The sequence below is a fragment of the Podarcis liolepis genome, assembly GCF_965112155.1.
Source record: "Podarcis liolepis genome assembly, chromosome: 4".
Taxonomy (NCBI): Eukaryota; Metazoa; Chordata; class Lepidosauria; order Squamata; family Lacertidae; genus Podarcis; species Podarcis liolepis.
The window spans coordinates 59,447,207-59,469,915 of NC_139558.1; the positions used below are offsets into that span (position 1 = coordinate 59,447,207).

At 41.1% G+C, this 22,709-nt stretch overlaps 1 long non-coding RNA gene across 3 annotated transcripts; it reads right to left on the minus strand.

Annotated features, from left to right (window-relative positions):
- Nucleotides 1-21,696, minus strand: LOC310705533. 3 transcript variants are annotated; one of them, XR_014525374.1, is made up of 5 exons: nt 21,562-21,696; nt 19,675-19,744; nt 16,657-16,792; nt 14,633-14,723; nt 1-460 (listed from the first exon to the last, which is right to left on the minus strand). It is a non-coding gene; the product is annotated as an uncharacterized lncRNA (long non-coding RNA). The 3 variants fall into 3 exon arrangements; XR_014525375.1 differs by lacking the exon at nt 1-460 and adding an exon at nt 9,740-10,051 and having other exon boundaries at nt 16,657-16,788; XR_014525376.1 differs by lacking the exon at nt 1-460 and adding an exon at nt 9,740-10,051.
- Between the last annotated feature and the right edge of the window lie 1,013 nt (nt 21,697-22,709).

Consider the following 22,709-nt stretch of genomic DNA (forward strand, 5'->3'; position numbering starts at 1 on the left):
TACAACAAGGGGAAACATTTTAAAACAAGCTTCTACATAGAACGCGAGGGACAAACACAAGTCAGGAAAATGGGGAAATGAAGGTATAGGAGCTTTGTGGGTTGCATAAAATGAAGTTGGGAGCCTGTGGTCTGATTACTCACCTGTATTCTACTCAGTCTCATGTCTATTCAGTGTACTCTCAAGTGTGTGATACAGGCATTGGCTCTCCTGCTCTCTTTTTTGACTAGCTAAATGATGAACACTACTGGAAGAGAAAAGTGTCTGAATGGTTTTTAATGACTAATTTTAATGGGAAGCCATGAGTGGATAAAGGCACATCTGCATGGTACATATTTGGGGGATTTGATGAACCTCTGCTTCACAGACAGGTTGCTTATACTTGGTCATACAGTTGAGAGGAACAGCAGTGGAAACACAGGGGTCCATCCTGCCCCCATCCCCTGAAAGTATGACTGTCCTGTGGAGAAAAAGTACTTGTCATATTGAGGGAGATGTGCCCTCCAGCACTGCACTGCCAAAAAGCAAAAGAAGAAAGTAAGAGTCTGAGGTAAGAAGAAATGGGATGACTTAGTTTTAGGCTTTTGAAGAGGAGAGTCTTTCTTTACTCTCCCAGGGGAAAGGGGGGAGAAAGAGAGAAACAAGCAGCAGCATATCTCAGGAGAACACAGCTCCATTAATATTGGCTGTGATACTACACACCAGGCATAGGCAAACTCGGCCCTCCAGATATTTTGGGACTACAACTCCCATCATCCCTGACTACTAGTCCTGTTAGCTAGGGATGATGGGAGTTGTAGTCTCAAAACATCTGGAGGGCCGAGTTTGCCTATGCTTGCTATACAAAGTAAGGCACCATGGTGATTAGCATGGAGCAAGCATTAATTAAATAAACCCCACAGTGTTTCTGCAGTTGAATTATAGTTATCGAAACTCCGTACCTTAGAGTAGGCATGAAAGCAAACCACAACTTGTCTATTTCAAGGGAAGGATCACATGGTTAGAATAAATGATACTTGGCTCAGGTCTGATTATGATGAAGCATCTTTAGAATCTGATGAATACTTTACAAGAATTCAGTGTGAGATTAATGGGATAATGACTCCCCAATTACATAATTTAATAAAAGCCAAAGGTGTAATAAGAAAGTGAAGTGATCATGTATCAGTCAAACAGTGTGGCTGAAAGAAGCAGAAATAAACAAGTCAATAGTCCATGGATCATAGGTTCAGAAGTGAGACTGTAGGCCACAAGGCGAAGAAAACCTATGGGCACTTAATAGGAAGTAGGTTTCACTAAAGTCTCAGGCCAAGGAAACAAGCTAGAATTGGACTGTGAGCTAGAGATGAAGTACAGCTGGTGGGAGGGACAATACAGTGCCCTTTCTACGACTGCATCCAGATTACGAAACACCTTGTCCCATAAAGTGTGGTTGGCTCCCCTCCCCTATTTTTTGCTAGCTACATAAAAACCTTTTTATTACAGTAGGCTTTTATTTTACGGGACAGACAAATGTTTTATGCTTTTTTTAAAAAAAATGTGGACCCTTTCTCTTTTTTGTAATTGTTTTATAGAATTTAAATGTTAACCTGTGTTACAACCTACAAACCACAATGAGTAGTTTTTTTGCACCAGAGTTCAATGGTACATATTCTTAGATAAGTGGGTATATGAATAATAAAACTGTTTAGCGATATCTAAATGGCACACACACTTTTAAAATTTGTGATCACCCATTTGCTTTCAAGAGTGTCACTTCACTTGTTTTACTTTATCTGAAACAGACTATAAGTGCAATCTTATACATGTCTACTTAAGAAATCTTCTCAGAAATAAATACTATTAAGTTCAATGGTAGTTTCAGATAAGTTTGTATAGCCTAAGATACCTTGTTCTTTAAGCTGCTGCACCTGTCTTCTGAAATAACACCTTCTGAAACCCTTTACAACATGTGTATTTAAAGAGCAAGCTATGCAAACTGCTTTCAAAACATTTAAAACAGGTTGGGCAGGTTTCGACAGTCTGCTGTATTATACTAGCTCTGGAAAGCCTACTGCAAGGTTAAACAATACCTTATTTTGGCAGATAAGGTTCTTTTTAAAGGGTTGCATAGTCCTTTACAGTGAACCTTTGTTCAAGCAGTCATTGAGGATAGGCAATGAGAAAGCAATAGAGATAATTTTTTTATACAAACTGAATTGTGAATCCCACCTTTAAAATAGCTCATTGCTGATTTCTTTCTGCGTTCTAATAATTTTATATTTTATGAAATGACACAAGGAAGAACCATTTTTAGTGGATTAGTAATAAGGAAGTGAAACCAATCCACAGTTCAAAACGAATGGTAAATAGATGTGTCATCAATTCTGCAAAAATGTTTCATTCCTTTCCTGCATAATTCTCAAGGCCCAAATGAGTTCCAAAATAGATCACAGTATATAATATGCCACCCTTCAGTTTACTTGTTAGGATCCAGTTTGGGGCCAGAATTGGATTGCTAATTTATTAAACAATAGCCTTGCTGTGTGTGCCAAAGTGATCAGGCCTGAGACACAGCCCAGTGGATTTCTTTACAAATAACCACAGCCTGAGGTCCTTCTTTACATTGGAATATATAGGCAAACAACCAGACCAAAAATGAAAGTTTAAAAGTTTTATTTCCTAATCAAAGTTTTACACAGCTAGGGTGTCCTTTCTCTAACAGAAAGTTATATTTATGAAAAGGGGAATAGAAATTGTAGAGAAGATTTATCCTACCTAAGAAGACTAACCCTAACCCCCCCCCCCCCCCACACACACACAGAGCAAGGATGGAGTGATGGTCACACCAATTATTTTGGCCAGGAATCCTTGTAGCAAGCAAAAATAAGGAAAGGGTGAGGTGTGAAAAGGAAGTACTGCAGACACATTTCCTCTTTAGGAGTTCACCACATAGACTTCTCTGAACTGGCACAGAGAAAGAATTCCTTTTGTACGGACATGGGTTGGAGAGCAAAATCCTACCCAACAGGATCAAGAATGGCATTGCCAAAATCTATTTTCTAGCTATCAGAGAAGATCTCAATATTGACCACTTCACAAACATGGGGACATGCATTATGTAGGCCCAGAGTCTCCATATATTAAAATAGAAAATCTCAGGTTGCTTGTTCCAGCTTAATTTTCAAAGCTCATACCCACTAACCTTAAGACTCCTGTGGCACAATGGCTCAGTGCATCTGGCTGTTAACCAGAAGGTGGGTGGTTTGATCCCAGGACAGGATTCCTTTATTCCAGGGGGTTGGACTACATAACCCTCAAGATCCCTTCCAACTCTACAATATTCATGATTCCATATTTCTGTGCTCTCAGCCAGTGCTCTCAGTCTCTATGAGCAAAAGCCAGTTAAACATACACACCCAAATGTATCCTTTCTACTATTTGGTTGCCAGATAGTAGCACTTGCTACAGCTTAACTTGTTATTTCCAACATTGAGCTGCAAAGTTTCATTATGCTAAATTTTCAGTCTAGCCAGGTTACAGACACATAGCTTTAAAATGAAAGGACAGAATTAAGAGTGTGGGGCTGTCTCTGAAGACAGTTCAGAAACTGGCTTGTGCAGAGTTTGGCAACCAGGACAAAACAGTTTGAGCATGTTGCACTGATCCTGGCCTGACTGCACTGGCTGCTGGTTGTTTTCTGGGCCCAATCTGAGGTGCTGGTTTTGACCTATAGAGCCTATAGTGGAAGAGATTCAGAAGAGAGCTACAAACATTCTAAAATAGTTTGAAAAACAAGTTCTTTGGGCAAAGTTATCATGCCTCAGGGCAGGAAGTGAGACCTACCTGCTGAGCAGCACGCCCCAGGCTTCGGGCAGATATCCGCAAGCCTGGGCAGACTGGCGCGACTTCCCGCCGGGCTTCCTAGGCTTGCGGATAGCAGCCTGTTCTGGGGGCTGGGGTCGGGGGAAGCTCAGGCTTCCCCCGCCCCAGCCCCGCGCCTGGGGGGGAAATATTTTTTTTTCTTTATTTCCCCCCCCCCAAAAAAAAACTAGGTGCGCCCTATGGGCTGGTGCGCCCTATGGGGCGAAAAATACGGTAATTATCAGATTCCTCCCATATCCTCTGCTTCATCTAAAACGAAAGGTTCTACAATCCTGATTGCATCAGGAATGAAGGAGAGTCACTCTTTAGCATAGTTGCTCTGAAAACTGGAGTTGGGAATACTGATTTCTCCAGCCAATACAATGGCATGCATGCCTCTCTGTTTTCTAACAAATAGTATTTTGGCTATTTTATGTTTTTGCTATTTTATGTTAAGCAGTTAGATAGCCTATGAATAGCCTATAAATTATGATGAATAAATTCACCCAAATATTTTTCACAGCCTTACAATCATCAGTAATAGCGTTATCAATTATTTTCCAAGATGCCTCAAAATGACAAGCCTTACATATGTTTAGCTTTGTAGTTCACATAAGAAGATCAAATGTGCAATGTTTTGGGTGTTCAGTTAATACAGTGGTGCCCCGCAAGACTAATGTCTCGCAAGACGGAAAACCCGCTAGACGAAAGGGTTTTCCGTTTTGGAGGTGCTTCGCAAAACGAATTTCCTATGGGCTTGCTTCACAAGACGAAAATGTCTTGCGAGTTCCTGCGGTTTTTTCCCCTCCCCCCCTTTTCCTAAGCCGCTAAGCCGCTTATCAGCTGATCCTAAGATGCTAAGCCGCTTAACAGCTGATCCGCTAAGCCGCTTATCAGCTGATCCACTAAGCCCGCTAAGCCGCTAATGGGCTTGCTTTGCAAGACGAAAAAAACGCAAGATGAAGAGACTCGCGGAACGGATTCTTTTCGTCTTGCGAGGCACTACTGTACTGTGGACGCTTTCCAGAATTGTTTTGCACTGTGTGAGAAGGTTTCTAAAGCATATCTCCTGCAGCATGTTGTTAATTTACAATGAAATGGATGTAGATTCAAAATAGCTTGCCTCATAATAGCAGCACAGGTTGGAAACTACATATAAGCATGTGTTAAGATAACAGCTCTTTAGCCCCGCCTCTGAAGCACAACATGGCTCCTTATTGAGGTGTGCCATGGCTTATGTTAGAGAAGTATACTACAGTACTCTTCCGGCCAGTAGTCTATTCTTCTATGATTTATATGATTTCTTAATCTTAGAATTCCAGTCGATAATGACAGTTTGTTTCTAGTGCGTTATGAAGAACTGAGTCAATAAAAATAGTTGTGCTAAAGCAAGAGGGAGGGCTACCCTTATGCTATTCATATAATCAGTTATCAGTAATCAATATATTCACATATGCTCACACATAATCAGGGCTTACAGTGATTTTTATAATCCATTTGAATCAAGAAAATCTTTTGCTAACTGCAAACTGCTTGAAACCGCAAGTCCAGACACCGACTTTTCGCCTAGTACTTTTTACACCCTAGAGAAAAGGGGAAGCCATAAACCAGAAGGCGCTGGTACAAATCTCCCCCTCAAATCCAGGCTAAAACGGTCCACGAAACAGAAAGGGCCAAACCACAAAAACTCCCTACATGAGCATATGCATAGGGGAGTTAGCGCCAAACCACAAAAACTCCCTACATGAGCATATGCATAGGGGAGTTAGCGCCAGGAGATCCCCTCCCTGAAGTCTCATTTCCCTGTTCCATCAACTAGAGAAAAGGTCAGACTGTACTTTACTGTACAGACAATGGAAAGCAGAAGTTGGGGAGTGAACTCTGCGTACGGCCAGGAGAATGGCAGATGCATGCTATTGGTTATTTTCGCTGGCGTTCGTGATTGTCTCATGATCTGTGATGCGCACAGGAATATAACTCCTGAACTTGTATTCTTTGAGGTCCCAGTCTTTTGGAAAGGATTCCAACTGGGTCCATTATTGCTCAGCAATAAACTTCACCTTCATTTTTCTCCAAATTGCTGCGTCTGTCAATCCTTGTCTCCATAAGTGGGTACCACTTAATTTCACTTGCTTCAGTGCATCTAGCTTTGCACATGTGCCTTTTTGTGTGGCAGCAAGCAACAAACATTCAACAATGCTTTTGTAAAACTACTCCAATTCTACCAAGCAAGAAGTTGTACTGTATAGTATGTCCTAAAGTCCCACAACTTTTCTTGTACATCTAATGTAAAAACCCATTCTCATAACCACACCAAAGATGCTACAGGGTTGTTTGGAAAAATCAAAAAAATGATAATATATGTCAAAGGATATTTGCTCCAAGCCTTTCACATTTGCTTTGTCCCTGTGATGCTTCAATGATAAAATGAAAAAAAAGTGGCTCAGGGCTACTCAATTCCCACAATTCCAAGAAAAACACAGAAAGAATATAAATGCACATGATCGTGGGCCTTGAAGCTGAAATCAAAGCTCTTACAAATATAAATAAGCAGCCCCTAAAATTCATGACTAGTGGAAGAGTTTATTTGGAAAGAGTGTTCAAGACATTCGTCGTCAGAAAGCTCTTTGTGAAGAAATGAATGAATGACTCTTCCAAACCAATTCAATTAGCACATTATTTTGGATATTTAATCATTACCAGGCACAATAAGAGTAATGTCTATTAAAATAACCATATATTGAAGAAATTCAGTCAGAATCTTTGGTTTTAAAATGTTCATCATGAGCAATAGGCCTCAATCAGGCTAGACTAATCTCCACAAAATATACTGTTTTACTGTTTTGGGGCTGAAATATATAAAAAGAATAAAAAAATTGTCCAGTAGCACCTTAGGGACCAACTAAGTTTGTTCTTGGTATAAGCTTCCGTGTGCATGCACACTTCTTCAGATACCCTTCTTCAGATACCCTTCTTCAGATTCTTCTGTGTTGGGACTGTCATAGCATTGGTGGATTATGACAGCCAGCAAACATGCTAATTCTTGTGTGTAAGAACGCTATCTGTGGAAGAGTTTCTAGGGTCAGAAGTCAGGCCCCACCTAGCTTCAAAACCATTTTCACAAAATAAAAATGTGAAATAGAAGAGTTACAATGATTTGAAAAATACAATAAAAACCAATTACACTGAGTTCCGCAATTACTAATTAAAACACAAGGATTAGTGAATGTATAATAGCTGAATATAATGAGTTGAGAAAGCAAGCATACATCAACCCAGTATCCCCTAGGGAGGAACTAAATAAAAATCCAAAGTGCAATTGAATAAAACAAGCAGCTCTTTAACTCAAATAGCCTGCAGGGACCATTTGCATTTGAGTCAACATGGATGCCAGCTCAATTGTTTTAAGTAGTCACAGAGATGCTGAGCAATAAGGATTCCTTCTTAAATATTCAGATTGGTTTATTTAAGGAATGTCCTTCTTTGAAGGTCCCCTGTTTCCTTGCATTGAATCTAAAACAGGGATTTTAAAGAGCACAACACGATTTGAAAGTTTACCAGAGGTGGCTAACCTTTTTTTGGCCCATGGGCAGATTTGGATTTTTGAGCAAGTGCTGTGGGAATCATCCTCTCTGGTCACTTCTCTCCTCCATCACTAGGTAAGTCCCCAATGCAAATACACAATTATACTGTACTTTGCTTTTCCAGGCAATCTTGATAAAAGGCCACTCCAGAAGAACTAATCTGAGCCTTGGAAAGCAAACAGAATTGAAAAATGAAGTGGGAAAAGATATCGGTCTTCCCATTTCCTACTTCAGCTATGTGCTTCTCAAGGGAGAAGAAGATAATGACCGTCACCATCTTTTGCTTAGGGGGCAGTGAGTGGGTGGGGGGCTCAGGAGCTTTGTAGGAACCAGGCAAAAACCTCAAGAGCAGACCCTCCAAGTGTCCCTATTTTCCAGGTAGGTCCCTGCTTTAGAGAAGCCATCCTGGTTTCTGATTTGAGCCTGGAACGTCCCACTTTTCCTTAGGATGTCCCTTTTTGCGTTGGAGAAATGTTGGAAGGTATGGAGTTATTCAACCCCTCCAAACCATCTGAAGGCAATCCTATATAGGGAAGTTTTTTTAAAAAAAGTTTAATGTTTTCTTATGTTTTTATATATGTGTTTGAAGCTGCTGAGAGTGGCTGGGGCAACCCAATAAGATGTCTGAGGTATAAATAGTAAAATTATCATTATGGAATGGGACGTCCCTATTTGCATTGCAGAAATGTTGGCGGGTATGCAAGAGCACCACATTAGGGAACTCTGGCTTATGCAAATATTTTGCTTTGGGAACAATGGAAGAGACCATTCTGCAAAGTAGAATGGGTGAGGAAGCAGACTATACCGATACTCCCCTTAGCAGTTACTTCCAAAGATGTCCTGGTTCCCACATTGAGTATGTCTACTGTAAAGAACTCTATCAGTTTAACTGCAAGGGTTTCTTGAATGCCTCCTAAGAAATATAGAATGGTATGAGTACTAAGAGCACCCAGTTAAGGGTACCCAGCCCCTATTACAGAACTGTTGCCTTTAGGGTCACCAGAGCCCTCCTCTGTTGTAAGGAGTCATTGACCACCCCCTTCACCCACTCAGCGACACCTCCGCTGGCTCTTTCGATGAGCCAGGAAGGTAGCTCTCGCATTACCAAGGACCTTATGCTCATCTTCAGGCTGTACAATTTGAAAAGTTTCCATTAAACATGCCCAAGCAGAGGCCAAAGTTACATCCACCAGATGTATATCAACTATAGTATCCAAATCAGAATGGATCCAAGCAGTTGTTTATCCTTTGCCTCTCACTAGAGCATGTACGGTATATGTTCCCTGTCAGGTCCAGCATCAAACCTCTTCAGAACTGACTTTGCTCTTTTCTTCCCTATTCTTCTAGGGCTGTCACCATGGACCCTTCCATTTATAGTGCTATAGGTGCTATATTTAATGATGTTTTTGTAAAATGAAAACCTATAATGAAACTATAGAGGACTATCCACATACCAATCACATGTTACTGTTTTTTAGAGGGTGTTTGTCCTTTTTTCCATCATGCCAATGACATGAAGTGTTCAGATTGAGCAAAGTTATGTGCCTATAGTCCCACCCCTTCCATTCCGTCATTCCACCAACCAGTAAATGTTGGATTTTTGAGTATGCACAAAGGTTACTTAGAGTCCTTGCACACATTTTTTTAAAAAATAAATACAGTACCTGGTACAGTGGTACCTCTGGTTACGAACTTAATTCATTCCAGAGGTCCGTTCTTAACCTGAAACCATTCTTAACCTGAAGCACCACTTTAGCTAATGGGGCAACTGCTGCGGTGCCGCGCAATTTCTGTTCTCATCCTGAGGTAATGTTCTTAACTCAAGGTACTACTTCCGGGTTAGCGGAGTGGGTGTTTGGAACCCACCACTGTATTCTGGAACTTTGACCCTGTTTTGTTCTATCTACAGTAGCCTTCTCCAACCCAGTCCAATACGGATGTTTTGGACTCCCAACTTCCATCACACTCAGCCAACACATCTTATGGGAGCCCAAAACATCTGGATGGTGCAAGGTAAAGGAAGGGAAATCTAGTGTTATGATCACACACACAACATACGTTCTTAAAATACATCATTTGTATCAAAGATTGGCATTGATGGATCTCATCAGCATTACCATTTCCCACAAAAAAAAATTGAAATTAGTCTGGTCAATTAGCTAGCCAAACAATAGCTGAAAAAGAACCCAGGAAGAATGAAAGCAAAGGGACGAAGGATTTATTACAGACTCAAGAAGGAAGGTGGAGGATTACTTCTGTGTAGCTGTACTTCTTATTCCACCCGGAAACCTAAATCCAAAGAAAACATACCATAAAAGAGAAACCTGACGCTGCCAAATGATTTGCAGTTTCACTTGTGTGTGTCAGAGGACAAACAATTAGTAAAATGAACTTTGTCCATGACGTATTTGTCATACACATCTCACATACTAAATAACTGGAATTAAGCAAGTCATCAAGGCAGAATACTGGAGAGATTCCGAAGAGAGTCCCAACACTGTTGCTAGAACAAGGCATGCTTTTGAGTCATTTCCCAAACTGTTCTTGATGAGTATCGCCACACGCTTTCAGAAAGAACCTTCAGAGGAATTCCGGGAGAGCTCCATAAATGGCATGTGATAAAGCTGATCAAGCCAAAAAGAAAAAGAAAAGAAAAGAACAAACACCTATGTCATTGCCTTCCAAAATACTACTATCTAGCGAAACTATTGCCTCATACTGAAATTCAGAATGCTAAAGACTTGTTTGCATAATATGCTTATAGTGACACTGTAAATAGGATTTGATACGCACTCAGATTTATACTATAAATTCCCCCCAATCGTTACTAAAGTGTTCTGGAAACATTGGTAGTTATAATTGCTTAATTCTATTAACATAATCATTTACCTGGTTAATCAAGATAATCCTTTGCCTGGGCTGTGTACACAGTCCTGTTTTCTCTGCACCCACAGTGTTCCCAACACTGGTTTGGGAAGTAGTGTGCACACGAGGTCAGCCTCACAATCCATATCTATTCTGTGGGGTTCTTTATGAAATACTGTATTTTGACGCATTTCGCCCCAAAGCAGATTCGATCTGAACTGAGAAAAAGAATGACCTAGCTGCATTTTAAGTTGCTCATGTGTATGCAGCCCCAGTTAATCATAGAGTGGGAAGAAGTCCAAAGTTAACTGAATCCAGTAGCATTAATGCAACATCCACAGACAACCTGGCGTAACCATCAAGTGGAAAGAGTATGCACTGGATTCAGCTACCAGGAGAACAAATGCCATGGTTTTCTCATATTTTTAATTTAATTTTTGACATTTTGTGTGTGTGAGGTAAGCAGAGGCGGAGCTAGCTGCTCTGGCACCCGGGGGCGGGGCTAGCCACCTGCAAGGGCAGGGCGAATGTCGCAGGGGGGCGGGGCGGCGATGTCACCCCCCCTCAGAGATGAGTCCCAAGCTGGCCACACCTACCGCACCCCCCTTCCTCCACCAATGGATGTAAGCCATTTTGAACTCTTGGAAAGGCAGGTGAGGGAAGAGTGGAATCACAGCAGCAGGCCAACCACAGTCTATGCACATTCATGAACATGTGAAAAGGGAAACATCATTGGAGGGACTCCAAATTTATAAAAATCCATAAAGAATGCAAATGAACAGGATAAATGAATACATTTGTGGGGGATGCTACCGTAGCTGTACTTCTTACGCCGCCACCGAAACTCGAAACTGCCAAAAGAACTGCTGCTTGACGGGTGGTTTGTGGTTAAAGGATAAACCCTTATCAAAATGAACTTTGACATGCTCAATTCACACACTGTTCAGAAGCAGAACTGTACCATGAACTCTGTTACAAGTTGCAGGAACAGGGAGCTGCAGAGAGTAATTACACAATTGTAATCGGCAGAGGGTTTTTTTTTTAAAAAAGGACTGGAAAAAAAAGGAATCACTGCTGTCTCTGATACTGGGTATTGTTCACAGATTCTGTTTTCGGAGTGGGGACACCAAATGTGATTTTATTTATTCCTTCCTCTCCTTCCTTACCTATATTGGAGAATTTGAGGCTGCTGTCTGGGGAGAGGGAGAGAGGTTTTGTTTTGTAGGTAGTTATGTGATCTCATTTATTCTCACTTATCAGTTTGTTGGTAGTCAAGTACCCCGCCTCCCCGGGCATATCTACTATAAAACTAATAAAGCTTAAGCTTCAAAATTGGGTCTAGTAGACCCAATTTGAGTTGCACGATTGAAATTGATCAATTTTTTGTTGTATAGATTTCAACAATACCATAGTTTGAAACTCAGTGGCACAGATGTTGTAAAGGTATGGTGATCTGTCATGGAAAAATTCTATTGAAGAAGATAGCAGTGGTTACCCAGAACTCATTGCTGGTTGCGAAGGGGGCCCCATAACAGTTCAATCTTCAGGCCCCCCAAAATGTAGGTCCACCAGTAGTACCCCCTATGAATAATTCAAGTTTGTTTGGATGATTTTGTTACTAGCCCCCACCCCTACAAAATATGAATGACATTTTCTTTGGCCACTTTTGGACATAAATTAAAAATATTTCTGTTCTGCCAGATGATATGTTTCCCTGTTATATGTTTTCTTTTACCTGCTGATGTAATGTTTCTGGGATAGCTTTTGGAATTTGCTACTAGATCACTCTTTTCGATGTAAAATATTCAAAGCATCAAACAAATTATAAATACTAAAATTGCAAAACAAAAATATTTTTCAATGATTAAAAGAAACAAAATGCAGGCAAGTAGTAGTGCTAGAAGCACATTGCAGAAGTTACATAGTATTGCCTGCTGAATTACACGTTCCATAGCTTGGAAATGCTGACTGCATCCCATTTCTGCTTATCCATTCAATTACAGGAAGCCCCCACTGACTACTTCTGTCCTTGTACCATTCAGCTTTTTTGGCAGACAACAGGATTGTTAAAAGATGAAAAACTGATAACTTTTTGTTTACAGCCAATAGTTGATGTGGATTTTTGGTCAAAGTTCTATCTAAAATAGTTGAGTATATTCATTACACCCCACAATACTTATTGTCTTTTTGACATTTTTTTCACATTCAAACATTTGCTACTTTTGATTAGCTGGCCTAAAAACATTGACTTAAATAGAGAGATGGATACAATCAAAACAAGTGAAAGCTCGAAAGCTAGATCTCTTTTCCCAAAATTACATTACTAAACTTAACTCCTTTTGCTGCCATGAACTATCTGTGTAATACTGAGCATGTTAATAAGTCTCAAGTCATTTCCTAAACTGATGCTTAAAACTAATAACAGCTTTCGGGGGTGTTGCCAGGATGTGTGTTTTTAAGTTCTAGCAGGTATGTAAACATCAAAGAGATTGAAAGGTAAGAAAAGGCGTTGCATGTTTGTGACAGCTTAAAGCATACTTTTAACATACCTTGGGAGATTCACTACAATTACAGTATAGCATGCTTCCCAATTACCAATTTTGCTCAGACAATTACAGTGAGTATAATTTAATGTGAGGTAATTATCTTCGGAAGAATCTAAATTAATGATGAGAGGCTTCGCCCCACTGCAATTTGGAACTGAGTGAGATTTATGAATGAAAATTTGGGACCAAATAGGTCTCCTATATTCCAAGCTTTCAAATCATTGCCATTTTTTTTTTTTTTAGCACATACATGCTTCTGAAGTGCACCTGGGGAACTTTCATTTATTTATTTTTTGGTGCAACATTCCTTTTCTGTCCATGTGCCCACAGAATCATTTGTCACAATGCATCATCTGACCATTTTTTAATCTGTTTTGCTTACAAACTGATTAGATAGGCCTGGGGTAACCAAAGGATGAAAGTAAGCAACCTCTGAGTATGCACAAATATAGTGGATACTGCCCAGGATTGGATGCTGAGTCATGCCAACCATGCAGACTGTGCAGGTGCAAAAATAGGTTTGTATACTTTTTTTTAATCATACACAAATTACAGAGACAGAACATCACATTCTTTTTTATAATTTTTATCATTTGATTTTTTAAAGATAAAAACATACATTAAAAAAAACCACACAATTCAAAATCCAAATTTCGATATTACTCTGAATCTCCTCACTTCCCCCCCCCCATCCCTTCCATGGGTCCAAATAATAATATTTGCAACTGCATATTAATACTTGTCCAAATTTTTGTCCTTCTAAATTATCCAAACTTTCCATTACCTTACAAGTGTGGTTAAAATCCTGCCAATGTTTTAACCTGCTTACAGTGGTCTCTTAAATTAATCATAAACTTTCCCCGTTCTTTTTAAAAGTTCTTGTCTTCTTGATTTCTGAGCTTCCCAGTTAGTTTTGCCATTTTGGCATAGTCCATCAACTTGGTTTGCCATTTTTCTCTAGTCGGGGTTGTTTCTTCCTTCCATCTTTGGGCTAATAGCACCTGTGAGGCTGTTGTCGCATACATAAACAGTCTTTTCTGTAATTCCTAGTAAAAAGGCTTCTGGTTTTTTAACAAAAGTTACTTTAAACATTTTTTTCCAATTCATTATATATCATCTCCCAGAATTTTTTAATTAGTTTACACATTCACCACATACAATAAAAGGTACCTTCTTTTTCTTTACATTTCCAGCAGGTATTTAAACTCGTTCTGTACATTTTTGCTAACTGAACTGGAGTCAAATACCACTGGTACATTATTTTCATATAATTTTCTGTACAACATGCCGTAAATTTCAGATCTGTTTTCCATAACTTCTCCCAGTCTATCATTTGTATATGCCAGCACATCACATTCAGGGCATATGAGAATTATAAAATTCATAAGGTTCTAGCAGCACCACTGGTGTAAACATACGTACAAACAGGAGCCAGTCATCTCTGGAAAGTTCATGCACTGTGTTATTATCACACATACTATCTTCTCTTGAAGACTGAATGCCAGGGGATCGTGTGGCATAGAGTTGTAGTCAATGCTGCGCATGCGCCAAGTTCCATTCATGTAACAGAGCTTTCCCTTCCTCTCCTCTCCCTGGATGCCCTCCAAATCTGCTTTGGAGAGGCCGCCAACCCTCTGGAGCAGATTTAAGGAGGAAAGGAGTGGGAAGTTCTGTTGTACACTCCCAAATCTATTCCACAAGCAGAATTAGAAACAACCCTTAATTATACAGAAGATGTTTGTATATAATCATACGAACATAAACGAACGGACAAGCAATTGGCACACAACTCACCAGAAGCATCGGAGGAGGAAGGGCCAAACCAATGAGATGATCAGCATGTGCTCCAGAGGTAGGCAGGGGCCAACCCAAGGCATTTTGTGGCCTGAAATGAAGGAGAAGATGGCACTACTTTCATATTCAGAAACTAACTGGACTGGCAGCTGAATCATACTTCAAAACTGGTGACAGGACAGTATCCTTCATTGCACCTAAGGTCAACAGTTTTAGGAGGCAATGGCAGTCCACATACTCTGTCCTCCAACACTTTGCTGCTGCTCCTCAGCATCCACTGAGGCAGATGCCTCACTCTAATAGGAAAGCCATCCCCTGAAGGTAGTTATAGGTGTCATTCAAAGAGCAACAGTGGAAGGAAGCCAGGTTCATTTTATGAAGATCAAAAGGATCATGTTGGCACCTGTTGTTTTAAAGTATATCTCTATATACTTTAAATTACGGCTTCAAGAAGCAACACAGTTATAGATGTTGCAGGCATCTTTCTCCAACATTTCCTCCAGGATATTGTCATTTGTAGAGTTAGGAAAACATGGACAAATGACAACAAAAGATTGCACGCATTATCACTGTAAACAAAAAGAAAGCCTGCTTTACACATCGTCAAGGCTCAACACCGAAGAACACACTGGAATGCGTTAGTCCGAGTAAGAACTTGTTAGGAAAGGTCCCAGTCCATAAGGGAGCCATTTATTGCCCCTACATAGAAACGTAGAAAGCAACCTTATACTAAGTCAGACAATTTGCCTATCTAGTTCAGCACTGATTGGAAGTAGTCTGTGTCCAGGGTTTCAGATCTTTCCCAACCTTGCCTGGAAGCATGTGCTGTACCATTGAGCTACAACCCATCCCCTTCCTGTTCTTGAGGGGCCAGTGATCTGCCTGGATGGGCAGGGCCAGTCCAGAGGCCAATAATGCTTCACTTCCAGAAAAATGTTCCATGTTCATCGCATGAGGCAGCCTTACATGAAACCAAAGGGGAGTGTAATTCTAGTCAGGGCAATTCATTTCCCTTATATCCTTTGTCTCTCCCTCTGATATTTCTCCCTCTTCGGTAGTAAATTTGACTATACGAACCAGCTTTCATGTTCTTTATGTTACTCTGTAATAAACCCTGTGCACTGATGATTCTATGGTAATAAGGCGTTTTACCCCTCCCTTGCGGTGGTTTTAAATATATCCTTGCTCAGGAATGTGAATGTTAAGCAACTCTTTATGGATTTGCATATGCTAACTTTAGGGATTTAAGGTGTGTTAAGACATGCCTCAGACATCAGTGTCAGCTAGCTGATTGAAGCCCTTATGTATGTTTTCATTTGTTTACTGACCTGAATGATGGAGATCTGACAGCTGGCTTATTGCTGACAACACAGTAATTCATTCTCTACTTTGAGAGGTTTCCAGCACTGCTGCTTGTCTATTCTGAATTAATCTCCCTTAATGAAGCTTATATTTTCTTTCTAATTTGCCCCTGGCAAATTAGTCTTTGTTTCATAAGCCTAATAAAATGTGAAGTTCTTTGTGAGTATCATATTTATTAATCCAGTTCTGTAGAACAGACAAACGGGTGATGATTAATGTTTTGTTTTTGGTTCAGGGTCATTGTGGCTTTTCATGAAATCCGTTCTATTGCTACAAGTACTTCTCCATATGGATCAAGATCAGATGTCAAATGGCTCCCTATTGAGCCACATGGCTTATCACACATAAGTGCTGACTATGACAGAAGTGTACCAGGGTGGAAAATATAGTATGATGGTTTCTTTAAAATTATACCATGTTTTTCCTGAAAATAATAATTATTGTTTTCTGCTCCCACTGTAGAGAAAAAAGCCTTAGGGTTCTTTTGAGTATTTATGTACAGCTCTGATGAGTCATAACCATAAGATTAGAAATTATTATGCAAAGTATTCTTGAATCAGCCACAACTCTTCAAAAATAATAATTATGACATTAAGAATCAAGCTAGCAGAAAATAGCAGAGAGTTATCTGAGATAATGTTAGATTAGTTCTAAAGAAGTACCTTTCTTTGTACAATTCCAAAGAAGTCATCTTGTGGAACTTTAAAAACAACTTTATTGTGAGAGAAGCTTTCATGGACAAGATGCATGAGGTGATAGCCTCAGTTTGCAGATACACATATCTGCAAACACAGCTGTCTGGGTACAAATGAAAACATAGTGAACAGTGAGGTTAATAGCCCATGAACTGCAAACAATACTCTGATATTTTTTATGAACAACTCAATGTCCTAAGAAAACCAAATTTGTGTGAGCTGAAAAAAGAAAAAGTTAGTTTTGTCTTCTTCTAAATCCATGTACTGGGAACGATGCCAGATACTTTTCTTGGAACAAGGATTTTCCTCAGAGTTTTGAAATCAGTTGGTGTGATGAGGCAGCACTGCTCACTTGACTGTCGTCGTGTTGCTGCTGCTTACCAGACGATGAAGAAGAAGGGGTGAGGTAGCACAAGTCTGGCATGGTGCCATTGCACTTGCAGTTGGGAGGACTGGATTGACTTACCAGTATATTTGCACTGCTCCAGTCTCAGCACTGCTTCACCCATCCCCCTCTACCTCCTGGTAAGCAGTAGTAACACGATCAGCTGGAGGTCTGGTGAGGAGCAGCACCCTACCATGCTGCCTGCTTCTGTTGGGAAGTAAGGTCTTCATCCTGTGCAATTTATTGACGTGGTTTCCACATAACAATAGACCATGCTTTAAAACAAATGATAGTTATGCCAGCCGACTTCAGAATCTATTGTTTGAAGTTGGTTTCTTTAGTAATAAAAAATAAATGCTTTGTTCTAAACCAGGTTACCTGGTTCATACGTAATACTAAGCCAATATTCATTAAAAGTGAAACTAAACGCAGCAGGAATCCTCCCAGCTGTGTGAAAGGAGAAGAGGGAAGGAGAGGACATGACAGACAGAGGCTTCTCTTGAGCTTCTAGAAGCTCACCCTTATATCTCCAAACCATTGCTTAATGTTACATGTGAATGCAATCACTGGCTGTTGGAGTTGTAATGATGAATTGATATTAATTTGTCTCAAGTTGCACAAACCTCTGTCAGCCACAGATCCATTCTTTACCATCACTCACTTTATGTATTTATTTGTTTATTGTCTAGCTTTTTTTTCTGACTGGGACTCAAGGTGCCTTATAGATAAGGTCTTCACCTGCCGACAGAAGGACAACAAGGAGGGACCCAGTCTCACTTCTCTAGGGAGTGAGTTTCAAAGTCTGGGAGCAGCCACTGAGAAGGCCCTTTTCCATGTCCCTACCAAGTGTGCCAGTGAGGCTGGCAGGACCGAGAGAAGGACCTTCCCCAAATATCTCAAAGCCTAAGCAGGTTTATATGAGAGAATACGGTCCTTCAAATAACTTGACCTGAGCCAAAATGAATGCAGATTGTTATAAGGTGTGTGATCTTTGTTGTATATGTTGCTGTTTCTTCAGCTTGTTAATCACCTTGCATATAGTAACATAGAAAGGCGGTATACAAATTAAAACTGAAATGAAAAATTGAACGAAAGTTTATAGGTCATAACCAGCACTTTGAATTGCACTAGTAGCCATTCACATGGCTATCAATTGAATCCAAAAAGAAAATAAAGTGGTTTTTAAAGAGGGGGAGAAAAGCTTACTTAAAACCAATGCCAGAATTTTCATACTCAGAAAAACACATCGTAATTTAAAGTGATGCAGTTTAAATGCCTAATTAATGTCTAATAATTGCTGCTGCTAAGGAAATGACAGCTGCCATATTCAACAATGTTCACAATTACTAAGCAATTGGATTTTCTCTGAAATGCGAATTATAATAATAATAATTTATTATTTGTACCCCTCCCATCTGACTGGGTTTCCCCAGCCACTCTGGTCGGCTTTCAACAAAGATTAAAAGTACATTAAAATGTCACACATTAAAAGCTTCCCTAAACAGGGCTGCCTTCAGATGTCTTCTAAATGTCAGGTAGTTGTTTATCACTTTGACATCTGATGGGAGGGCATTCCACAGGGTGGGCGCCACTACTGAGAAGGCCCTCTGCCTGGTTCCCTGTAGCTTTGCTTCTTGAAGTGAGGGAACCGCCAGAAGGCTCTGAGCACTGGACCTCAGTGTCCGGCAGAACAATGGGGGTGGAGACTGATATTGCATATTATGTATACTGTTAGGAAGGATGGATAATTCACGGTATTCCTGCATCAGAACAGTGGGAGAAGGAAACAGTGGTAGCAGAGCTGGGTGCTAGCCTTGGGCATTGAGCTGAAGGGTCACCAAGCTGTTTATTGAGTGTACTGTTAGCAGTGAGACAGATGAAAAAAGCAGCAAGTTCATCACCCAGCAAAATTCTATGATTTCTTTATGTGCTAACTGCACAAACTAATTTCAATGAGATCCAAAGTAATTAAAGCTAGAATGTTTCAGATAAGTGTAGAATTCAGTAACTTCAAAGCTCTATAGTTTCAGTCAACCTACTATTTCATATCTGTATCAAGACAACAAATGGGGTGGGATTTTCCATTCTCTGTGGAGAGACTGAAATGGTGTATAGTGTGTTGAATGGATTCTTTACATTTAATCATGCACCACAGCAGTGGAAAATCACTGCTTGCAGTTGGATAATGGTGAAGGGGGGCATTAAGAGCTGATTTGTGTTTTTCATTATTATTTCAAAGGGTTGGCTGTTATTATAAAGGGCTCCCTTGAAGACTAACAGATTTATTGTGCCCTTCCCCTTTTGGACTACAGTCCACCATTAGCTACATGAAGTGTAATTTTCCATTGGTTGATATTTAGATCTACATGGTTAGCGAGAACAGGATTTTACACAGTGGAGCAAAACAGCATGTGATGAATTTCTGGATATAAAGGAAACTTCAGTGACAGGACCAATGTATACAATTAGCAGAATCACGAACGAGCTTTTATGACATGGTATTACATTAGGCTCTAAATAGGGGGAAGGATTTTACAGATCTGAATTTCTGGTTGATACATCCCAGAACAGGCAAGCCTTCTACAATTATTTCTGCGCACCTGAGCTGTAGTTTGTTGGCTCCCATCCAGTCTATCTCTCATTTTTGGACCTACATGGGTTCACCAGAATCTAATGAAAAAGAGAAGTTATTGGAATACACCTGGCCATGGGACAAATATGTAACTGTATCTTGGGAATGGGAAAGCAAGGCAATAGATGGGAACAGAAGTTTGAGATATATAGTGCCATCAGGGGAGACACACGTAAGCAAAATCATTTTTGCTACTGGATCCAGTGGCGTAGCGTGGGGGGTGCAGGAGGTGCCGGCCGCACCGGGCGCAACATCTGGGGGTTAGGGTTAGGGGGCACAAATCCACGGGTTAGGGGGCGCAAATCCACGGGTTAGGGGGTGCAAATTACTTGCCTTGCCCTGGGTGCTGACAACCCACGCTACGCCACTGATTGGATCAACTACTGACACTAGACAGATGGTTCTAAACAGTATCAAATAACCTACTTTGTGCTTCCTGTTAGTGGGTATCAGGTTGGTGACCACAAACAAGGTTTTCTACTAACAAAACCTGGAGACAGTGTTTTATTTAATATAAAATCTTTCAGATGTACCATAGTTGCCTTGGTATTTCCTTTTTTAATGCTCATATACAGTGGGTTTTATAGTCTAGTACAACCAGGGGACAGATCATTGAAGCATATGCAAAAAGTAACATCCAGTCGAGGGGTATTAAGCATTAATCTCCAGCATAAGCAGTTTCTGAGCAATAGGGTCAAATCTGTCTCTCAGTAAATTTGGAAGAGGACTTCTGAAATCAATAATGTCAATTCAGTTTGTGAGCAGTATCTCTGATTGAAGGTGTGCAGCCATTATTTGTAAATGATTTGAAAGATTTCCTTAGGAAGCATATTGATTTTACAATAAATGAAACCATTTTCTACATGGGCACTGTTGGTGAAATATGGCAGCCAGGAAGTAAACCCCACTGTATTTAATGGGACTTGTTTGTGCAAAGGTCTGACTTGAAGAGATCAAGATTCTGACTGTTAACAACAGTGGTTTTGACATCTACAGTGGTACCTCGGGATGCAAACAGGATCTGTTCTGGAGCCCCATTCGCATCCTGAACAGAATGTAAGACGCGACAGTGTGTCTATGTGTACGCAGGTCACGTTTCGCCACTTCCATGCATGCGCGTGACATCATTTTGACCGTCTGTGCATGCGCGAGCAGTGAAACCCGGAAGTAACGTGCTCCGTTCCTTCCAGGTCACCGTGGAGCGCAACCCGAAACGCTCAACCTGAAGCATATTTATCCCGAGGTATGGCTGTATAATGAAACCAGCTTACTAGCAGAGAGCTGAAAAAGGATACTGTAATGGAAGCTGGGAAACTATCCTTCTGGGAAGAGGTTGGAGACCGTCATGGCTATGAGTCCTGAGGGAACTCCTTCCTGTCTTGCATGCCTTTTTCCATCTGGCTGAAGGATGGGGCCCTGACTGACGCCAGCTTCAAAATCTTAGGTTGAGGTATTGTTGGCAGGTTAACTGTTTTTCATTTGTGTGGATTGTTGTTGTTTTTACTGAGGAAGGAGAGATTTGTCTGAGAGGAGAGAAGCTGGGGATAATAGGGCGTGCAATTGCAATAGTTCAAAGTAAGGAGAGGTATGGTGTGACAGGTGGGGCAGGCCAGGTAAGAGGCATACAGCACAGGCAGGCAGTGACTGCTGTGTGCCAGCTCCTCCTCCAACCTGGGGAATTGTGGTTGTCCTATCAGGCAACCCTCAGGTCTGTGGCTGTTGCTGCTGAATGATAGGTCAGCTCTGAATAAGACATTGCTCATCTGATTGTGTATGAGGAGGCCAGTCTGGTCTGCATCTCTGGAGACCTGGGTGCATGAGCTGGGTGGAATTGGTCTCACCTAGCTGTGCCCACCTGGTACTTGGTGCAGATCAGGGCAGAAGGTCAGGGATTCTGCTGGTTCACCACTTGCCTTGCTACCTACGTGAGCTAACAGAGCTAGTCTTGGAGGTTATGTTGAGGACTCCCAGACTCCTGGTTTTGAGAGACGTCAACATCCATGCTGAGACAACTGGCTTTGAGGTGGACACAGGACTTCATGGCTATCATTATGACATGGGGCTGTCCCAACATGTCAATGGTCCAACATATGTGGCAGGCCACATTCTGGACCATGTTTTCTTGACTGGGCAGGGAGAAGATCTGGAAGCAGGGGACATTGACATCAATCCCTTGTTATGGTCAGATCACTTCTTGTTGAAATGTAGGCTTTCAGCACCTTTCAGCTTCCATCTGTGGCTCCTAGAAGCTATCAGCTTGTGACAGGAACCACACCTCAGGAATGGCTTCATCTGGCCAGCTAAACAAGGTGAGGGTAGCCCATGGGTCTCAAACCCTCAGTGAGTTAAGGACTTCCCATGCATGTGAAGATAGGCTCCGGCAGATTGAGCGGACAAGACCAATAGTGGGTCCAACAGTTAAGAAGGTAGTTCCTTCACATGCTGCAGAGGGAGGTTAGGGGCAGGTGGGGCTTGTCAACCAGGAAAGGTAGCCCATCTGGAAGGAAAACTCTGATCCTAAGCCTCTGCTGCCTTGTGGGACATCTTTGGGAGAAGAAAAGACTAAGGAGTAAAACCAACAATAATCCAGACTGGAGTCCCTAAGACAGATGGATGGTGCTTCATATGCCAGCAATTTTTGCAGTCAAGCTGGTGCCAAACGTATTGTTCTGCTTTCCTTTCAACCACATCAGTGAGACGGGGGGGGGGGGGGTTCTCTAGCAGCCCAGGATCTCCATACACATTGCTTAGATTTGCTCTCCAGGGAGGTCACTTCAGTGCTGCTTACCCAGCAGTTTGACTTCATCCTCCACGCCATTGTCTCTCGAGACAGACAGATGCCAACAATCCAATGTGGCACAAATCACAATGTTTTTAATTACAGATAGGTAGCCGTGTTGGTCTGCCATAGTCAAAATAAAAAAATTCCTTCCAGTAGCACCTTAAAGACCAACTAAGTTAGTTCTTGGTATGAGCTTTTGTGTGCATGCACACTTCTTCAGA